The 18,325-nt window shown below is 51.9% G+C and overlaps 1 pseudogene across 1 annotated transcript in view; it reads right to left on the bottom strand.

Moving 5' to 3' along the window:
* LOC309585555 (epidermal growth factor receptor kinase substrate 8-like protein 2) overlaps positions 1-18,325 on the bottom strand; it is a 101,098-nt pseudogene that overhangs the window by 16,555 nt on the left and 66,218 nt on the right. The window contains exons 2-5 of the transcript in view: positions 7,815-7,889; positions 7,005-7,153; positions 6,733-6,859; positions 6,264-6,379 (exon numbers count right to left, since the gene is read on the bottom strand). The product of the transcript in view is annotated as an epidermal growth factor receptor kinase substrate 8-like protein 2 (transcript). The remainder of the gene's footprint in view (positions 1-6,263; positions 6,380-6,732; positions 6,860-7,004; positions 7,154-7,814; positions 7,890-18,325) is intronic.

The following is an 18,325-nucleotide window of genomic DNA, read 5'->3' as shown; positions in this document are numbered from 1 at the left end:
ATTCTTGCTTTTTTCACTGGCAATCCTGAAGCTGCTTTCCTGTTCCTGCGGAAGGAAGATGCTGCGGCACATTAATTCATTGTGCAGACACACATCTCTGCGTGGCCTTGCCCTTCACCTTTCTGTTTACCACGGTGCTGTTGCAATGTTCCTGCGTCTACGAGGCAGAAACTGGCTCCACCTGCACATCCTTACAGAAGACTATGAACTGACAGAGGTTGCTTGGCATACCTCCAAGTCCAAAAAACGAGCCTGTTAGGGACTTAATGTAATTCTTCAGTAAGCTGTACTTATTGTAGTTTTTTAAGGATGTAGTTTTTCTTAGTATATGAAAGTACAACAGGTAGTTTTAATTCACTCTACCATGGAAGAATAGGTAGTCCAAGTTTTCATAATGGGAACTGGATATATTATCCATGCTTCAAGAGGCCCTTTAGTATTGTCAGTGGGTAAACTATTTTGTAAACTTACCCTTAGTTTAGGCAATTAAACTACACTGCTGTAGTTGCTTGGCTGCTTTTCAGTAATATCCAGATATTTATGTTAGGAAAAACAATAAAAGGAGAGAAGTTTCTCAAATTGCCTGAAAAGTGTCCTTCTTTATATTTAATCCAATGGTTCTTAGAGAACGTCCATCCATTGCAGCTACCTGAAAAAATGACAAAGTGACTCAAGCGGTGATTGTGTCCAGCAGTCACATCTCGGTATTGCACTTCTGCAACTCACTAGAGCAGGGGATTAATTTTGTCTCATGAATGCAACCAGAAGTCATGATGGTTGAAACAGCTAAAATATTAATTAATCCTCCCAGTGCTGCTTCAAACCTGCCCCTCCTCATTCAGAGCATGGGAAAGAAAGCTGCTGTGGCCCACATCAGAGAGGGAAGGCCTCTGAAGGGACAGGAACAAGCAGCTCCATGTGAGGAGAGCAGGCAGGAACCTCCCAGAGGAGGATCGCTGCCAACAGCAGAACTCGCTGTTCCACTGAGAGGGAACTGTGCTCGCTGGGGTCCCTGCCTTTTGCTTCCTCTGCTGGGCAGGCACTGCTCCCACCACAGCCCCTTTGGCCCAGCTTGTGGAAGGAGGAGAACACCCTCCCTGCTCCCTTCTCCCCAAACACACACACCCACTTTGTTCCCCTCTCCTCTGCCCCCAGCTGCAGAGACCTGCCCTTTCCCTTGCTCCAGCGCTCATCAGCCCCTTCCACAAGGACATGTGCTCTCAGTGGGTAGGACTTGATCTCTGTGTGCCATTGAGCCTTACGGCCTGACCGCACAGCTTGTGTGGCCTCTGGAGCGATGCTTGGAGTCAGGGAGAAGCACGGCCCCCATGGCTTCTTGCTGCACAATGCACCCAGGGCTAGATTGGCCAGGGCCAAAACTATTGCAGGTGGTTAAACTGTGGGTGTGGCTGTGAGTTTTGGTGCAAGTGTGCTGTGTGTCTGAGGAGCATGCTGGGAGAGGGGAAGGGCAGAACCTACAGCTGTCCAGTGTTGCCACTGAAATACTGCTGTGCAGCTCAGGTGCTGGTTTTAACTGGTCAGTAGTATGCAACCCCACTAGGATGGAAATTGAAAACAGTGCTCCATAAGAGCAAGCATAGCCAAATGATCTGGATGTCTTTCTGGCACTGAGCTGTTCTTTCAGGCCTTGAAAACAGGGGCAGCTCTGATAAAGTAACTGAGCAGCTGGTTGGTATTAACTCTCCTTTGCACTGTCAATTCACCTTCTTTGGGAATAGCTCACCCTGCTCTGTGTCTCTCCTAAGCCTGTCAGTATCGATGTGAATGTGCTTTTCACACCCATGCCATCTGGCACTGGTATTACACCAGAGTTCCTCCTGCCACTGCAGTTCAAGGTCTTTCAATTTTTGCATGAAAGTCTCGTCTCCTATGTTATGGACACTGCACTCCTTAGGAAGCTGACAAATACATTTGAACATAGTGGGAAAAATGTTGAAGTGGAAGCGTTGCGAAGATGTGTGGCCAATTTCACAACATCTTTCCTGTGGAACTGCTGCAGGCTGAACGGAGCAAGTCCTGCTGTCAGATGTGCATTCGGAGAAAGCAGGTTTGAATAAAATAAGTCACAGCCAGAGAACTGTCAGCGCTTATCAATAGTGTCAAGATACGAGTTTCTGTAGCCAATTGTCCTTTGGATTTACTGAAGAAAATCCCTTACTGGTTTACATCCTGGACACTGAAATCCACAAGAAAATTCCCATTTGCTCCAAAGCGAAGTCCCTTTCCCTTTCTTCCTGCTTCCTTCATCAGTGAAGCACAAACTGAGTTAGAATTTAAAACTGTGTTCTTCTCTGTACAGCCCCTACCAGAGAGGATGAGCAGAAGTATCACGACAACCTGGTGGTGTCTTCTCTGGCCTTAAACATCTGGGCTGTAAGATGTAGCGAAGTCATTTATCTTGCCTCAGCGTTGCCATGTTCATGTCCAGAGAATGGCCTGTTGTCAGAAGCCTTTCTGAAGATGCAGTTACTTGAAAATTGCAGGTGCAGGTGCTTGCAGCTACTCTAACCTTTTGTGCATCCTTCTGAGGGAAGCATAGTCTGAAATGAAGAAGTGGCAGTATTTTGAAGGCAAGTGCAATTAGAAGGAGGGTAATTTGTTTGGAAAGGTGGGGATAGCACTGCCTATAATTTCACAAAGCATACTTTGAGAAAGGAAGAGCTGTGTGCCTTAAGGTGCTAATCATGATCAGCATGTTCCATTCTGAACACCTGGACATGCTTGCAAAATACAGGACATGTCTCCATCCAGGCTGGAAAGAAGGAGCCCACTGCTGCAGGGTGGAGTGGGTTCCTTTGTGCAAGTCAGCACAAGTCCCAAAGCCTTGAGGTGGACTGGAAGGTAGAGAGCTTCTAGACACAAGCTATTGCCACAGAGTGTTTGGTTGGTGTTGCCTGTTCCTAAGAGTGCGGACTAATCTCCACTCTTCATTCCCCGTGTCTGTTTCCTTCCTAAGGAAGATTCACGCCTTTCTGGTTGCAGGTCATGTGCTTATGCAGCTAAAGGTAGCTGGGAGGCTGCTGAGCTGAGCTGAGCTGGTAGGCTAAGTGGAGCAGTAAAAGTCTTTCCCAGTCAGTGAGTTGACCTCAGGTCCTTCAAATAATGCAGTCCAAGAAGATTTTGCCAGTATTTCCACTGGAAGCCTACCACGGGTCTCTTGCTTTTTCTGTGTTTGACTGGCTGGTAGATTGGGAGGGACAAGGGGGTGTGAAATGCTTGACCAGGGCATGAATGAAATGACTTTTTTCTTTAGTTGGTCCTAGGCATCTCAACCTGAAGTTCTAAGGAGAGAGAGTGGGAGTAGCAGAGTTTGTTTAAAGCTGCCTTTTCTCCAGGGTTAGCAAATTAAGAGGCTCTTTACTACTCTGCATCTGGTAGTGTGGGCTTTCTGAATAGCTTTAGCTACAGGTGAGTTTATGAAACACCTTCCTTAGAGTAGGGTGGAGGTTTTCTCTTATCTGCTTGATTCTCAGGTGACTGGAGGTCAGAAGAAATTTTCCCTCTTATTCTGCATCTTAGTTACTCATGTGGATTAGGAGAGCACTGTGAAGGGACTGGAAGGTAGTGATCAGTAGAGATCTAAAAAGAGGAGGATGAGATGCGCTGCTGAAACAGAGTAGCCTGTGAAATTCCTGACTCTCTCCTCTTTCTTTGTGATGATGCCTGTGAATGACTGATCAGTGGCTGCTGTGATCCTGTCTTCCTCTTCTTCCCTCCCTGCTGGGTAGCACTTGGGACACGGAGCTGTTCAATAGCGACCTCATCTAGATGGCAGAAATTACAAGGCATTGATTGTTATTATATAGGATGGTTCAGAAAACTGTTTTCTGAGTGCACCCAGCTCTTGTGTCATGGCTGGAGAAGAGAAGGGTGATTAATCAGACATTGTGTGTTTTGTCAGCCCTCAGCTGATAAAGAGTATTTCAGAGATCACCCAAGAGGAATTGGAGTAGCCCAAGGGAGCAAAAAGGGAGCTCCTGCTGTGCTGTGCTGTGATCGGCATCAGAGCAACCCTTCCCAATAAACAGCACCATCGTATCCAGTAGCAAGGATCTCCAGTCAGAAAAAAGCAATGGAGGAGGTTTGTATTGAGGATGGTGTCTAAATGCAGACACGTCTACATCCCTATACAAAATAGAGTTCCTCTCGGAACGGCAAGAGAGAAGCCAGTTGCTGCAAGTGTCAGGAGGAGCACATTAGAGTGGAGCGAGCCAAGCTTCAGGAGTTCTGTGGTTTCAGGACTTTTCTTTTTCCTTTTCCAAACTTGTATTTCTTGTTACAGTGGCTTGTCCATTTTTCAGCCGGGCTATTGATCAGCCACATCTAGCGTAAGAAGTAGTTTGGATGGGTCTGAGTATTTTTATCCTGCTTTGCAAAGCATAAGTTGGTTATGTGTGATCTTTTGTCAGTCAATAGACAGATCTTTGAAAGTGCTCCTAATTCTTTCCCTGCTCCACACTGCATCTCTACCACCTGATGTTCCTACCAGAATCAGTGATGGGGTGAATGAGAAGAAGAGTTATTTTGCTGATATAATTTGATTTAAGGTACTTGCCTGTGGATTTGAACTCTTGTAGTAAAGCTTATAAATCCTTTAGATTAGAACAGAAAAGCATGGAAAAACAGTCTGGCTTGAGGGTTTTTTCCCAGACTCGAACTGGCATCAGCAAAGTGGATGGTCAGCTGAAAACTTTGAGTCAAATCCCTGTAAAGTGATGTGTCAAATCACGGCAGAGGATTCGCGTGGAGTTTGGGAAGAGTTTGGTTGCGCTCCGAGGTGTGACAGTTTCCAAGGTGTGAGCTCATGTAAACAAGGAAGCAGATGGGGCTTCTAAACTCTGAACTAAAAGTACTTTGATGAAGGTTTTGTACCACGGAGTAACCGGTGATGGGAAATGAGTGTCAGGGCTGTTAGAAGGTGGAAGAGCCATCTTTCCCTTGGGGAAAAACCGAAGGCAAAGGGGTGGCCTTGTTTGTTCTGGCTTTGGAAGTGACCTTCCCAAGACTTCTGAAGAAAGGGGACGGGTTTTCCCCCATTTTCTAGAATTCTGTCTCATTAAGAAGAGTTGTCTGAACCCAGCGCCCTGTCGGTTCCCTGGGGGAGAGGTGGGCAGGACTGAAATACACTGTTCTATTCAGCCCCTAAACAGTGGGTTTGCCTTTGGTTTTGTCTAAAGCCAAGGGGGAGCTGCTGTCTCCAGTGAAACAAAGCTCCTTCCTCAGCTAAAATGTTTTCCAGCAGTGCTGGGAGGTCGGGCTGCTCTTCCCTGGCCCTGTGTTTCCAACAGGGTGAGGTTTGTGTGTGCCCTTCCCTTAGGGCAGATTCCTCCTGTAGGCAGATTCCTCCTGTAGGCAGCTTCTGTCTGTGCAAGCTGGGGTGACTTTGGGATGGATGGAGAGATCCTCAAGGGAGTCCAGAGGAGGCCAGGAAGGGCCAGGAAGTGCTCCAAGAGCTAGAGCATTACACAGACGGGCTGGGAGGGCTGGGAATGTTCAGCCTGGAGAAGAGAAGGCTCTGGAGAGCCCTTAGAGCCCTTTCCAGTGCCTAAAGGTGCCCCAAGAGAGCTGGAGAGGGACTTGAAGAGCCTGGAGTGAAAGGACAAGGAGGAATGGCTTCCCGCTGCCAGAGGGTGGGTTTAGATGGGATATTGGGAAGAAATCCTTCCCTGTGAAGGTGCTGAGGCCCTGGCACAGGTTGCCCAGAGAAGCTGTGGCTGCCCCTGGATCCCTGGCAGTGTCCAAGGCCAGGCTGGACAGAGCTTGAAGCAACCTGGGATAGTGAAAGGTGTCTCTGGCCATGGCAGGGGGTTGGAATGGGATAATCTTTAAGGTCCCTTCCCACCCAATCCCTTCTGTGATTCCATGATTCCAGCATCTCTACACACATGGAGAGCCAAAGCGCAGTGCAGCATCTTTGGCACCTGATCCTTAAGGTCACTTTGCTGGGCTGATGTTGGGAAACAAGACCTATGGATGGACTGATGAAGTCAGTCAATATTTTTGCCTCCTGCGGTGGAAAACACCTGCGATTCCTTTCCTTGCAGAGCTGCTGGGGGTTAAACAGCAGACAGTGCTTATGGGAATAACCCCTCAGCTGATCTTTGTCTTCCCTTGGTGGTTATTAACAGTGGCAGGGAGTTGTCTCCAGGATGCCCAAACGTCCCAGTGTCACTGTACGTGTCCGTGTGCGTTCATGAGGTTCCGAGGCGGGAGCCAAAGCTCCGGGCGTGCGGATCCATCACCTATTTCCATGTGGAGTGATGTTCTGTTTGAAGGCATCCCCGACCTGTGTCTGCTCAGCCGTCTGGCCACGCTTGAGTGAGGAGTTCCAGTAAGGATATCCATTGGCTGAGGAGAGCTGGAAAGGCAGACATGGAGTCAGTGTTACCAGGAAAGGGGAAAGCTGATCGGAGAAAAGGAGAGGGATAGTGGTAGATGAGTCATGGTCTGGCAGATTTTGGTCAAGGTGTTCTCCAGGGAAGCCTGTGTCCCTGGAGCTCAGTTACGCTGTAGGGTGCTGTTGCCTTGGATTGGGAGAGGCTCATTATTGCTGCCCTTTTCCAGCCTCATTTGCTTTCTGTATTTAACTGGGGCAACCAGATCCAACTGAGTTTTGAGCCAACTACTTGTTGCATGCCACCACTACCCCTGCAGCTCCATTTCTCCAGAAAAGGGGGAGGGAGAGTGAAGAGACAGGGACACAGGACTAACCTCCTCTTGCAAGTGTCCAATGTCTATTTCCCAGGGAGCTCCACGGAAGATTTCTGTGGGCGGTTCCCAGCCGTTGCGGAATTTGGGGATGTAGGTGGGGACATTCGTGTCTCGGGGCCACTCGGCTCTAGGACAGAAAGTGGGAATATGAGGTGACATTCACGAAGAATGTGTCTTTCAGGGCATCCCCTGAAAGAAGAAGCAGGAGCATCAGGGAATCCAAGCATCCCGTCTGCGTGGGGAGCCTGGGGAGATGGCAGCTCTGTCCTTACCTGGATCTGGTCCATGTCTCCCCCAGGGAATCCCAGAGGTTTATCTCTTTGGGTGTCAGGTGTCCTCTCAGGAAATCGGTGGTGTCTTTAGAAAGCAGTGGGCTGAGGACAGACGGGGCCAGCTCGGGGCCACCGCAGCTGTTGATGATCTGAGTCACACACAAACCACACAAAGAGGAGAGAACTTGCAGGAAACGGTCAAAATGTCAAACCAGGGACACACAGATGAGCAGGAAGCGAAGACAAAGCTGATCCTTGGATCAGCACAGTCACTGCAAGAAACATCAACCTAAGTCTTTGAAGGAGACTGGACAGTTCAAGGGAACATGAGATTTTTTTGGATTGGAGTCAAAGGAAGAGCTGATCTACAAATGAGCTGTTGTTACAGATGAGTGAAGTGTCAGAAGCTGACACTTCAAAAAATGGAAAGTATCTTGCTATTCCTTTGTGGCTCCTTTTCCAAGTTGGGATTTCTGCTTCCAAGCATTTTCAGTGCAAATACCGAGCCGTATTTGCCTGAAGGTGAGACCAGACAGATTCCCAGTGGGGATTCCAGCTGGCTGCCCCTTTTGTTCACAGTAATGCCTTATTGACCCGGTGGAAGGATTCATATTTGCTGGGATTCCTGTATTTACTTCAAGCTTCAAACCGGATCAGAGGCCAGGAACAACCGGCATCGCTTCTGGAAGTTCCTGAGAAAGCTGTGGCCAGGTATGAGCAGTTTTCCAACCCTGTTGCACAATCTATCTACTTGTAAGTGTGAACTAGAAATAAAAGGAGTTCCCAGTGAGACCTGGGAATAAGATTTACCAGTTCCAGCGGCCCGAAGAGGAAATGCACCAACTCTGAAGCACGGGGGTTTTGGATGTGCTTCCTTAGTTTGGCCTGAAAAGAGAACGTAAACACAGTTTAACCCTAACCTGAGTGTGCCTTCTCTTTTCTGTCACATGGGGCAAGTGTTGTGGACTGATGAGAACAGTAAGGGATGGAGGAGTAGGAATCATTCATTTTTATTTTGTGTCCATTTCTAATTCCCAATGAATTTCAGGAGGGGGGGAATACCCTCTCTGTTAAATCAGTGCCTTTAAAGCTAATTTGAACAGACACAGAAGACCTTGGCTTATTTTGAAAGTCCTAGTGAGGAAGGGCCAGGATTGCTGGTGCTTCTGCCTCTTGCAGGGTTGAGAATCCCACTAGTTCCATGGATGAAAACAACAGGATAGGTGTTCTGAGGGTCCCCTGGCAAACTGCTGACAAGGGAAAGTCTCCACCAAGGTCTTGCCTGGGGCACCCGGAGCTGCCCTGGCCACTGAAAGGCTCCAAATCCAGTGGTATTTGAGGTGAGCTGTGGCAGAATGGAGGAGCAAACACTTGGGATTGATTTACTGCAAGAACTGGGTTTCAGTAACAGCAATCAGCTGAGCTGTGGTGAGAAACCTCTCCAGTTTGTGCTCCCATTCAGCTCCTTCTCCTGTCCTGGACTCCTGGCACTGTTGCCATGGGAGACAGGCTCCCCGCTCCTACCGAAATGCAAAGCATTTGAAATGCCAGAGATGAAACATTAATGTGGAGTGGGAAACAACTGCTGGCAGCAGGGTGACCCAATGAACGGGCACTTCCCAGGGACTCGGCAGCCCCATGGTGAGGAACGTGGCAGGACCCCACCACAGTGTCCCAGCTCTGCTGCGTGCTCCACCCTGGGCTCTTGCCAGGAGATCAGCTGCTCCTTCTGATCCTGAGCAGGCACAAATTAGCCATATTTGCTTCTCAAAGAAAAGGCTGGAGCTTGGTATCCTGCTTTAAGGTTGTTTACAGTCTCTTGGTTTTCCTTATTAATAACTGCCCAGGAAGGAGCTTGTAGGATGTGTTCGCTGGACAAGTTTGGTCACAACTGACAGAATTCCTGCTGCAGTGGTGAGGCAGGGACTGAGCCTGGTTCACTGTCCCCAGAGCTCAGGTAGTACAGGACAGTCAGGCCAGTAAAGCCCCTGCTCAGGGCTGGGAACGAGATCCTGGCCAGCTTTCCCTCTCTGCCCCTCTCTGCAGTCCTGCTGGCCTATGTCATGCCCTGGGGCCACTCTGCCGTTGCTCAAATGGCCAAAATCCACTCATCCAGGAGTGGGAAAGGGAGGGAGGGCACAGGAATTCATCTTCGGTGGTGAGGCCTGGAAATTTTCAAGGCAACAAATTGATCTTTGGATAATTACAGCAGAGCAGAGAACACGGTGCCATGGGCTCTGGCAGGGCTGTGCTCAGCTCTTTGTTCTCTCCCAGGTCCAAAAGTGTGACCAGTTCCAGCAGCAGCAGCAGCAGCAGTGACAGCTCAGCCAGCGACTCCTCTGACAGCCAGGACTCCTCTACCTCCTCCGAGGACAGTGACAGTGAGGGCAGCTTCTCCTCCTCCTCCTCCCCCTCCTCCTCCTCCTCCAGCAGCTCTTCCTCCTCCTCCGACTTCGACTCGGATCCGAGCTCCTCCAGCAGCAGCAGCAGCAGCAGCAGCAGCAGCAGCAGCAGCAGCAGCAGCTCTGAGGATGAGCCCCCAAAGAAGAAGAAGAAGAAATAGCTGGGGAGCTGCAGGACTGGTGTGGAGTGGGGGACAAGCCCCTCCCAGGGGCTGGAGCACACGGCTGCCAAACATTCAATGGTCAACATTTCTACTGCTCACACTTTCCAAGTGTTTTGCCTAGTTGTTCCTAGGACATGGAAGGTATTAAATGGCTTCCTGAGACGTACTGAGAGAGTATTTTTGTGCTTTATCCTTTTATGGAAGATTTTACTTTTTTAGTTCCAAGAAAAATTAAAAAAAAATCTATCATCAGATTCGTTTCCATGAGCTGAAGTCCAGTAACCTGGATGCTTACATGCTGGAAAGCAAAAGCTTTTTATTGCAGGTTATGTTGTGCATCGTGTGCTGTTCCTCTGTTAATGACAGCTTCACTTCCATTGAGAAAATCCTCTCCAGCTGTTAAAAGCAGAAGTTTTTCAGCGCTGCTGTGGAGCTGTGGCATTGTTGAAGCTGAATGCACAACGTGTCCCACACAGAGCCTCCCATCTCATCAGCTGGTGCCAAATGGATTCTGTGCTGCTGAGCTTGTGTTCCAATGGCTTTTCCTGATGCTTCCAGGTCCAGTCTTAAGTGCACCATCCAGCTGAGCTGTGTTGGTTTGTTACTGATCAATGGAGTGCTTGTCCTGCCCGCAGGCTCTGGGCTTTTCACTCCCCTGTGGCCTTGGCTCGTGCGTTGGAAGTGTTTGCTGAGACACAGAGTGTTGGTGGTGGGAAGCAGCAGCTCAGTGACTTGGGGCTGCTGCTGCTTTAGGAGTTTCATCTTTGTGCCTTTTTTTTGTCAATTCGGTGTGCCCCAGTGAGACAAGGGCTGCAGTGGGTGTTCTGCAGAGCTCCAGCACAATATTGCCACGCAGCAAAAGCAGAGAAATAATAACAGCCACAACTGGGCACTGTTCTCACTGGATGCTCAGTAAAAAAGAGACTCCTTGAAATAAAGGGCTCAAAGGAAAGTGTTTCCCTTTGCATGTGTGAAATGCAGGATTGCCGAGTGACAGTCTGCAGAAATTCAGTCATTCTTTGTTTGTGGGAACTGCCCTGGAGAAGGAAGTGAATGCAAAAGCCCCACAAGCCCTACAAAAGCAGATGCAGACAGGCTGCAGAGCAGGGATTGCTGGATGCAGAGTGGGAATTCGTTGTTCTTCTGGGGGATTGAAGCAGTTGCCATTAGGATTTTATTTGGTGATGCAGTCTCCTGAATTTCTTCTTGTCGGAGTGCCCTTTGTGGGGAGGGGGCATCACTTGTGGAAGAATTCTCAAGTATCTTGGTTTAGGTAAAATACAGTAACTAAAGTATTTTTTATAATTTTTACGGAAAAAGTAGTGCGTAGACTTCCTTTGGAATAAACTGTACTTCTTTAAATGTTTGTGCGTGTGTGTCTGTGTGCACTCCTGTGTTTTACAGAACATGCTGCAGACTGTAAATAAAACTACCAGAAAGGTGTTGAAGTCTTGTGGACTGAATGAACCCCTCCCCAGCCTGGCCAGAGCCGCAGCCTCCTTCATGTGCCGCTGCCTCACTCGCTGCTGCTGGTGCTGGCTCAGGAATGTGCTCAAAGCCCGGCTAAGCAGGAATTGTTCCGGGCCTGCTCTGTTGAATCGCTGCCGCCGCGAGCAAAGCTGCCCCTGCTCCTTGAGGGGAGCGCTCGCTGCAGCCCGGCAGGAAAAGAGCCCAGGAAAAGCCGCGCCCTTTGCAGGAGAAGCGCTGGGAGCAGAGGGGAGAGCGGGAAAAGGCAGCGAGAGCAGCTGGGCGGGCGGGGCGGCATCAGCGCTGATCCCTCCGCGGGCAGGAGCGCATCACAAATAGTCCCTCCGGCGGATCACTCCGCGGGCGGGCGCCATCACCGCTAATACAAGTATTTATAAATTCAAAAGAACTCATTAACACAGAAGAAAGCAAGTATGCTTCATGCTGGGTGGGAAACATAGGGTCTAAGGGATAAGAATTTTAAAGGTTTTTTTGTTTTTTTGTTTGTTTTTTTTTGGTTTTTTTTTATTATTTTATGAGAGAACTACATACCCCATGGCACCCACAGAGTTCAGGACGGGTAGAGAGGATGAAACAAACTTTAAAGAGAACCTTAACTGAATTAATAATTGAAACTCAAATGTCATGGGGTATGTAGTTCTCTTATGAAATTAAAAAAAATTAATATAAAATAAACAACTTTAAATTTTTATTTTATTATTATTCCATGTTCTTCTCCCCCTCCTGGATGAGGAATAGGGGTCGGTATTTGCGGCTGTGCACTGTAAGGAAATAAACGAGGAGTGGCTGAACCTGCCATCGCAGGTGGCTGTGATCTGGCCACTGGAGGAGAGGGTGCAGTGGATCTGGGTAGGGTACTGCCAGCATGCGGGATGGGTGAGGGGTGGGGACCCAGTGCTGCAACCTCTGGAGGCAGATAATCTGCACGTTCTCTGAGTCGGAAATAAAGGTGACGAACAAAGTCATCCGAAAGCTGAAAGCGACGGTGGAAAAATGAGGGATCAGATGCCTGTTGTGGATTTCGAAGCTGTGAAGAAGGCATATGAGAAGTTGGAGTTGTATTGGTTGTTGTAAAAAAAGGAGATGAAGCTTGGGAAGATAGAGGAATGCTTTCTGAAGCTGTGCTGGTCACTATATCCTTCTCACTGAAGTGTTGAGCAGGCATTTGAGGATGAAAAAGTCCCATAAAATCAGCTGAATGTCCCTGAGAAGTTCGAGAAGAATGTGCATGAAATGGAATGTCTCGATGCGAGACGTCACTATTAATAACACGTGCTTGGTCCTGTTGTGATGGAAGAGGTGTCCACGTATAGTTGAGAAAGCCCTCTTTCTGTTCTGGAGATAAAATCGTATTTGTTTCGCTGAAATGGCACGGGAAACATGGTTCAGCATCGTGTGATTGTTGTGATAATCCTCTGAGTGGTGTTATCAGAGTGATGATAGGGGGTACATGCCGTGGTGACACGGCAGCTGTTGAAATGTCTCTGCTGTGTGTCCACGGCTGTGGCTGCGGTGCAGACGGGGGCTGTGTGGACACAGAGCTGGTAGGAGGTGTAGCTGCCGAAAGCTCCTAGGATGGAACTGCAGTAGCCGAACGAATTGCACTGCTGGCTGGAGGTGCTGTGCTTATCGGTCGTATCGGCGTGGCAGCTGAAGCGTCCGTGTGTGGCTGGAGGTGCCGGGCGGGCGGCCGGGACCGTGGGCGGGACCGGGCTGGCCTGGGAAGCGCTGGTGCCGGGCAGCGGGGCCGGGGCTGGGCTGGAAGCGGGGCCGGGGCTGGGCTGGAAGCGGGGGCGGGGCTGGGTTGGAAGCGGGGGCGGGGCGGGGCTGGAAGCGGGGCCGGGGCTGGGATGGAAGCGGGGCCGGGGCTGGGCTGGCAGCGGGGCCGGGGCTGGGCTGGAAGCGGGGCCGGGGCTGGGCTGGCAGCGGGGCCGGGGCTGGGCTGGCAGCGGGGCCGGGGCTGGGCTGGCAGCGGGGCCGGGGCGGGGCTGGAAGCGGGGCCGGGGCGGGGCTGGAAGCGGGGCCGGGGCTGGAAGCGGGGCCGGGGCGGGGCTGGAAGCGGGGCCGGGGCTGGGCTGGCAGCGGGGCCGGGGCTGGGCTGGAAGCGGGGCCGGGGCTGGGCTGGCAGCGGGGCCGGGGCTGGGCTGGCAGCGGGGCCGGGGCGGGGCTGGAAGCGGGGCCGGGGCGGGGCTGGAAGCGGGGCCGGGGCGGGGCTGGAAGCGGGGCCGGGGCTGGGCTGGAAGCGGGGGCGGGGCTGGACGCGGGAGCGGGGCTGGGCTGGCAGCGGGGCCGGGGCTGGGCTGGAAGCGGGGCCGGGGCTGGGCTGGCAGCGGGGCCGGGGCGGGGCTGGAAGCGGGGCCGGGGCTGGAAGCGGGGCCGGGGCTGGGCTGGCAGCGGGGGCGGGGCTGGGCTGGCAGCGGGGGCTGGGCTGGCAGCGGGGCCGGGGCTGGCAGCGGGGCCGGGGCTGGGCTGGAAGCGGGGCCGGGGCTGGGCTGGCAGCGGGGCCGGGGCTGACGTCCCGGGCAGGGCCGGGGCCGGGCCAGGAGCGGCTCGAGCCGCGAGCGGCGTTGCCGGGGTAACCGGCACTGAGGAGGGGCGGCCGATGCCGCGCCGCGCAGGCGTGGAAGCGAGGGCTCCCGAAGGCGGAAGTAAGGCCGGGATGGAAGCGGCGGGAGTGATGACGTCAGCAGCAGGCGCCGCCGTTCAAACGCGGAAGCGGCCGCGAACCCGGGCCGCGTGGGGATAGCGGGAGGGCCCGATGGAAGCTCCGGGACCGCCCCTGGCCGCGCGCATGGCTCATCTGATGGGAGGAGCCCAGGCTCGGGAGGTAGGGACCTGCCTCTGCCTTGCGCCGTAACACATGGATCGGGCGAGATGGAAACCGAGAAATATTCTCGGCACTCTCGGTTCCTACACTCAGGTGTATTCCTAGTTCCTGACATTCCTTTAAAACTACCGAATTCTTCTCTCAGGTCCCTGGCAAATGGGGCTTTGCAGCCTGGGGGAGTTCTTGCAAAACGGGGTCTAGTGAAGCGCTCTGCAGGAGTGGTTGTGCACCTGAGCGGTCATTAATTGTCTCCTCTAATGAGGGAAACGTGATTAAACTCCCGGTGCTGTGCTGCTGTTGTGTGTCGGCCTCGAGGTGTGAGACAGTCCCTGTGTCACACTGGAGTTGCTTAGTGGCTGGACTGGGACTGGGACAGGTCTTGTTGGTCAGGAACAAAAGGGAAAATTTATCTTTTGGCTTGCTTAATATCTTGGCTTTATTAATGTATCAATGTCAATTGTTGTCATTTGCTGCCTCCTGCACAGTGTGTTTGCAGCTCTGTGTGAGAGCAGACTCTCCCCTGTTGGGGAGTGAGACAATCCTGGAATATCCTGAGCTGGAAGGGACCCACAGGGATCACCCAGTCCCACCCCCGTCCCTGCCCAGACCCCCCAACAGCCCCAGCCTGGGCATCCCTGGCAGCGCTGTCCAAACGCTCCTGGAGCTCTGGCAGCCTCGGGGCCGTGCCCATTCCCTGGGGAGCCTGGGCAGTGCCCAGCAGCCTCTGGGGGAAGAACCTTTCCCTGATCTCAGCGTGAGCCTGCCCTGGCCCAGCTCCAGCTGCTCCCTGGGTCCTGTCTGTGTCCCAGGGAGCGGAGATCAGAGCTGTAGGCCCCGATGTGTTCTGACCTCACACTTCTCTACCAGAACAAATCCAGTGCCCTCAGCAGCTCTTTCATGGTCCTTCCACACCCTTCCCCATCCCCATGTCCCTTCTTTGGATGCTGTCAGCTTTGTATCTTTTGTATACTGTGGCGCCCAGAAGTGCCCCCAGGACTCCAGTACAGTTTAACAGCAATGAAAGGAAACAGTGGATTTCAACTTTGATCTCAAAAGCTGTCTCAGGCCCCTGATACTGCCTCGAAATGTCTTTGCAGTTCTTGCTTTATGACTTGTGTCAAACACGGAGAGAGTGAGACTGAGCCCCTGGGGTCAGGTTCTGTGTGAGAAGCCACACAGCAAGCCAGAAATCTTTGCTCCAGATCACCAGAAATTTACAGTTTTGAGGGCGGAAATACTGAGAGTTGAGTCTTGGGAGCTGAGCCAGGAAAGCAGCACCTCTGCCATGGGCAGATTTGGCACGTGGAGAGAGCTCGAGCAGCTTGCAAGAGGTCCCAGCAATGTGTGTGTGGAGCTGGGAGGAGCATGAGTTGCAGTGTCGTGTTTAGAGTCCCCCTGGGTGAGGATGTAGGAATAGACTGGAGTTTTTGGTGACTGAGGTTTCTTTTCTGTGGCAATAATTGTTCTTGGCCACATCATTTTGGTTTGTTACTCGCCTGTGGTTTGTTCTACAGGCCTGTTTCCTTTCTCTCCTACTATGGTGTCTCAGTTATCTTCAGCAGAGGCTCAGCAATAACTAAACTTGAGCTTAGATACTTAAACTTCAGTTCAGAGTAGATACGCAGAAGAAATCCTTCCGTGTGAGGGTGGGCAGGCCCTGGCACAGGGTGCCCAGAGCAGCTGTGGCTGCCCCTGGATCCCTGGCAGTGTCCAAGGCCAGGCTGGACACTGGGGCTTGGAGCAGCCTGGGACAGTGGAAGGTGTCCCTGCCCTTGGCAGGGGTGGCACTGGATGGGCTTTAAGGTCCCTTCCCACCAAGGCCTCGTCTTCCTTTGCCTTCAGTGTCTGCCTCAGAGTTTGTACCCAAACCAAAGTGAGGTTGGTGTCACCTTCTCTAAACTGGGAGAACAGATCACTCCAAGCTGTGGGGAGGTGGAGAGGCTGTAGGATGGAGAGGGTGCAGCCCTGCAGACGCCGAGCTGTGGGGTTGCTGCTTTCAACAGCCTCGTTGTTGCTGCGGACACAGCTCAAGGTGGGTCTGAGAGAGACAAACTCTGCTTTTGGGGGTTTGTGTTGATGAGGAGGGGAGGGGAGGTCGCTGCTCTGCTTCTTGTAACTGCTGTGGCAGAGCCAGGAGCCCAAGGCAGGACAAGGGCAAAGCAAACCTCTCCGAGCTCTTGGGTTCTCTTCATTCCCAGATATTCTGATTCCTGCCCAAGTCCAAGTTCATTGTGCTGTGCAGGATGCAAGTTTAATCAGGTTTTAGTGCTGGTTTAGCTGAGTGTTTCTAGGGCTTGAGGATGAAGCCAAATGCTCTGCACTGAAAAAGTGATGGATGTTCAGCACGAGATTCTCTTCAGGAACTGGCACGAAAAGTGGTTGCTGAAGCTGAGGGAGGAGCAATTCACAGCTTGGCTGGAAGAGGGAGAAGTGCTCACTGCTGGTCTGTCACTTCATCCTCATGAGTGAGTGTGGGAGCTCCCGAGATCGGCCAGGCTGCAATTTCAGATAGTTTAGATGGGCTGGCCTTGAAAAAATCATATTTTGGTGCCTGGAGCAAAAGCTGAAGGTGGCAGGAAGTGGCAGCAGTGGCAGGGAACTGAAGTGACACCACCCTGAGCTCAGAACTAATTTTGGTTGTGACCTTGAGCAGTCCCTGGGCCACACCAGAGCTTTTTGTGTCACCTGCTTTGGGAGGTTCTTCCTTGCCCGTGGAGAAGTTGGGTCTGGCACAGGTCTGCTGTGGAGCACCTGTGCCACCACCTTTAAAGAGCCACCCTGGAGGTGTCAGTGAGCCCCTCAGTGCCTGCCCAGCCTAGAGCAGGGCTGGGAGGGCAGGGGGCTCAGGGAGTGCTCATTCCTGGTGGTGTTGGAGCTCTGAGCCCAGCCCTGAGCTGGGTTTGTGGCTCTGAGGGCACGGGGAGTGTCCGGAGCAGGCCTGGCCTGGGCAGAGTAGGAACTCCTGGAGTAACTCCTGAGTAAGCCACACCTTCCACGCGAGAGGGAGGCACTCCCAGAGTCAGGTGCTGTCTCCTCAGAGGTGCTTTGGGGTTTAATTCTGTTCTCACAGTGACTCCTCTCACCTGGGAACCCCGTGGTTACCTACAGAGGGTCTGAGGCCTTAGGGATGTAAATATGGACAGGAGGGGTTGGAATCTGCCTATCAGGGAATCTTCCCCTTGCCCAGAGGAGAGTGTGCAGAACTCTTCTGTGTGATGATAATGTTTTCATACTTTAGGTGTGAAAATAAAAAATGGGAGAAATCTCGTTTTTCTGTCAGCACGCAAAGAACTTTCTTCTGTGTCACCTCTAAAACTCTGTGAGGGGATGAATACCTGGGAATCTGAAAGAGACATAGCTGGAAAGCATCAATATGAATGGATTTTTCTGCTTCTTTTTGCACTTGAAAGAAAGGTGAAAGTTACAGGCTGAGTCAAGCTTTTACCCTTTATTTCAATCAATTCAGTTATTGCTAAATATGGCTACACACAGGTAGCCCAGGTGACAGAGCTGCCTCCAGCTGCTCCTTGGCCCCAGTGTCCCACGCGGGATGCTTGAGTTATCCACTGAGAGCCCCCTTGAGACTGGAGCACAGGTAAATCTGCCTGTCTGAAGGGCAGGATTGTGTCCTAAGTCCCTCCTCATTCCTTCCTTTCCTCAGGCCCCACCATTGTGGCTTGGGTGGCAGTGGCACATTGGAAAGGCCTGGGGGTGCCAGCTGGGGTGAGAGCTCGGGGTGCCAGCCCAGGCTCCACCAGCACTTGGCCCACACTGGGGCACAAATTGAGAGATGAACTCTTGGAAGCTTGTCCTGAGGAGGATGAGTGGTACCTGCTGGCGAAATTCGGTGCTTTTGCAGAGCTGTGATAAACCCCAAAGTCTTAGACTGCCAACCTACAGCCTCTGCACCGTCACATTCCCCAGTTGCATTTTGTATTGGAATTTTACCTGCTCCCACCTGCGTCCTCCTGCTGGCAGTGCCAGCAGCCCACGTGCTGCCTCTCCTGAGAGCAAGTTTCCTGTTTCCTCTCCCAGCCCCAGCTCTTGCTTCCCTCTGGCAGAGGCAGCTTTAGGTGCAATATCCTGATGTTTCTGCAAGTGGGTTTTGGAATAAACCTACACACGGGATGTTCATGGGTTGCTGCTATGGATTCTGTGAAAGGTGATCAGGAAAAGCAAGTTCAGAGTTACTCAGGGGATTCTCTGATTCCTGCCCATCTCACGGAGCTGCTCAGGGTGAAACTACTACTCCCATGCTTTTTATTTTGCTCCTCTTAGTGCTGGTTTTTCCCCAGGTAAGTCAGTGCTGGAGCAGCCCTTGTGGGTTTATCTGTGATGAGCAGTGGTTGTGTCTGCACACGGAGATAGCAGATTCCAGCTGTAGTGTGCAAACGTCGGTGCTTTGTGCCTTAGTGCACAGCCACATTTGTCAGCTGACAG

The sequence above is a fragment of the Coloeus monedula genome (genome assembly GCF_965178545.1).
Source record: "Coloeus monedula genome assembly, contig: HAP1_SCAFFOLD_68, whole genome shotgun sequence".
In the NCBI taxonomy this organism is placed as follows: Eukaryota; Metazoa; Chordata; class Aves; order Passeriformes; family Corvidae; genus Coloeus; species Coloeus monedula.
Note: the sequence above shows the minus strand (reverse complement) of the source record. Positions and strands in the feature narration are given on the sequence as shown.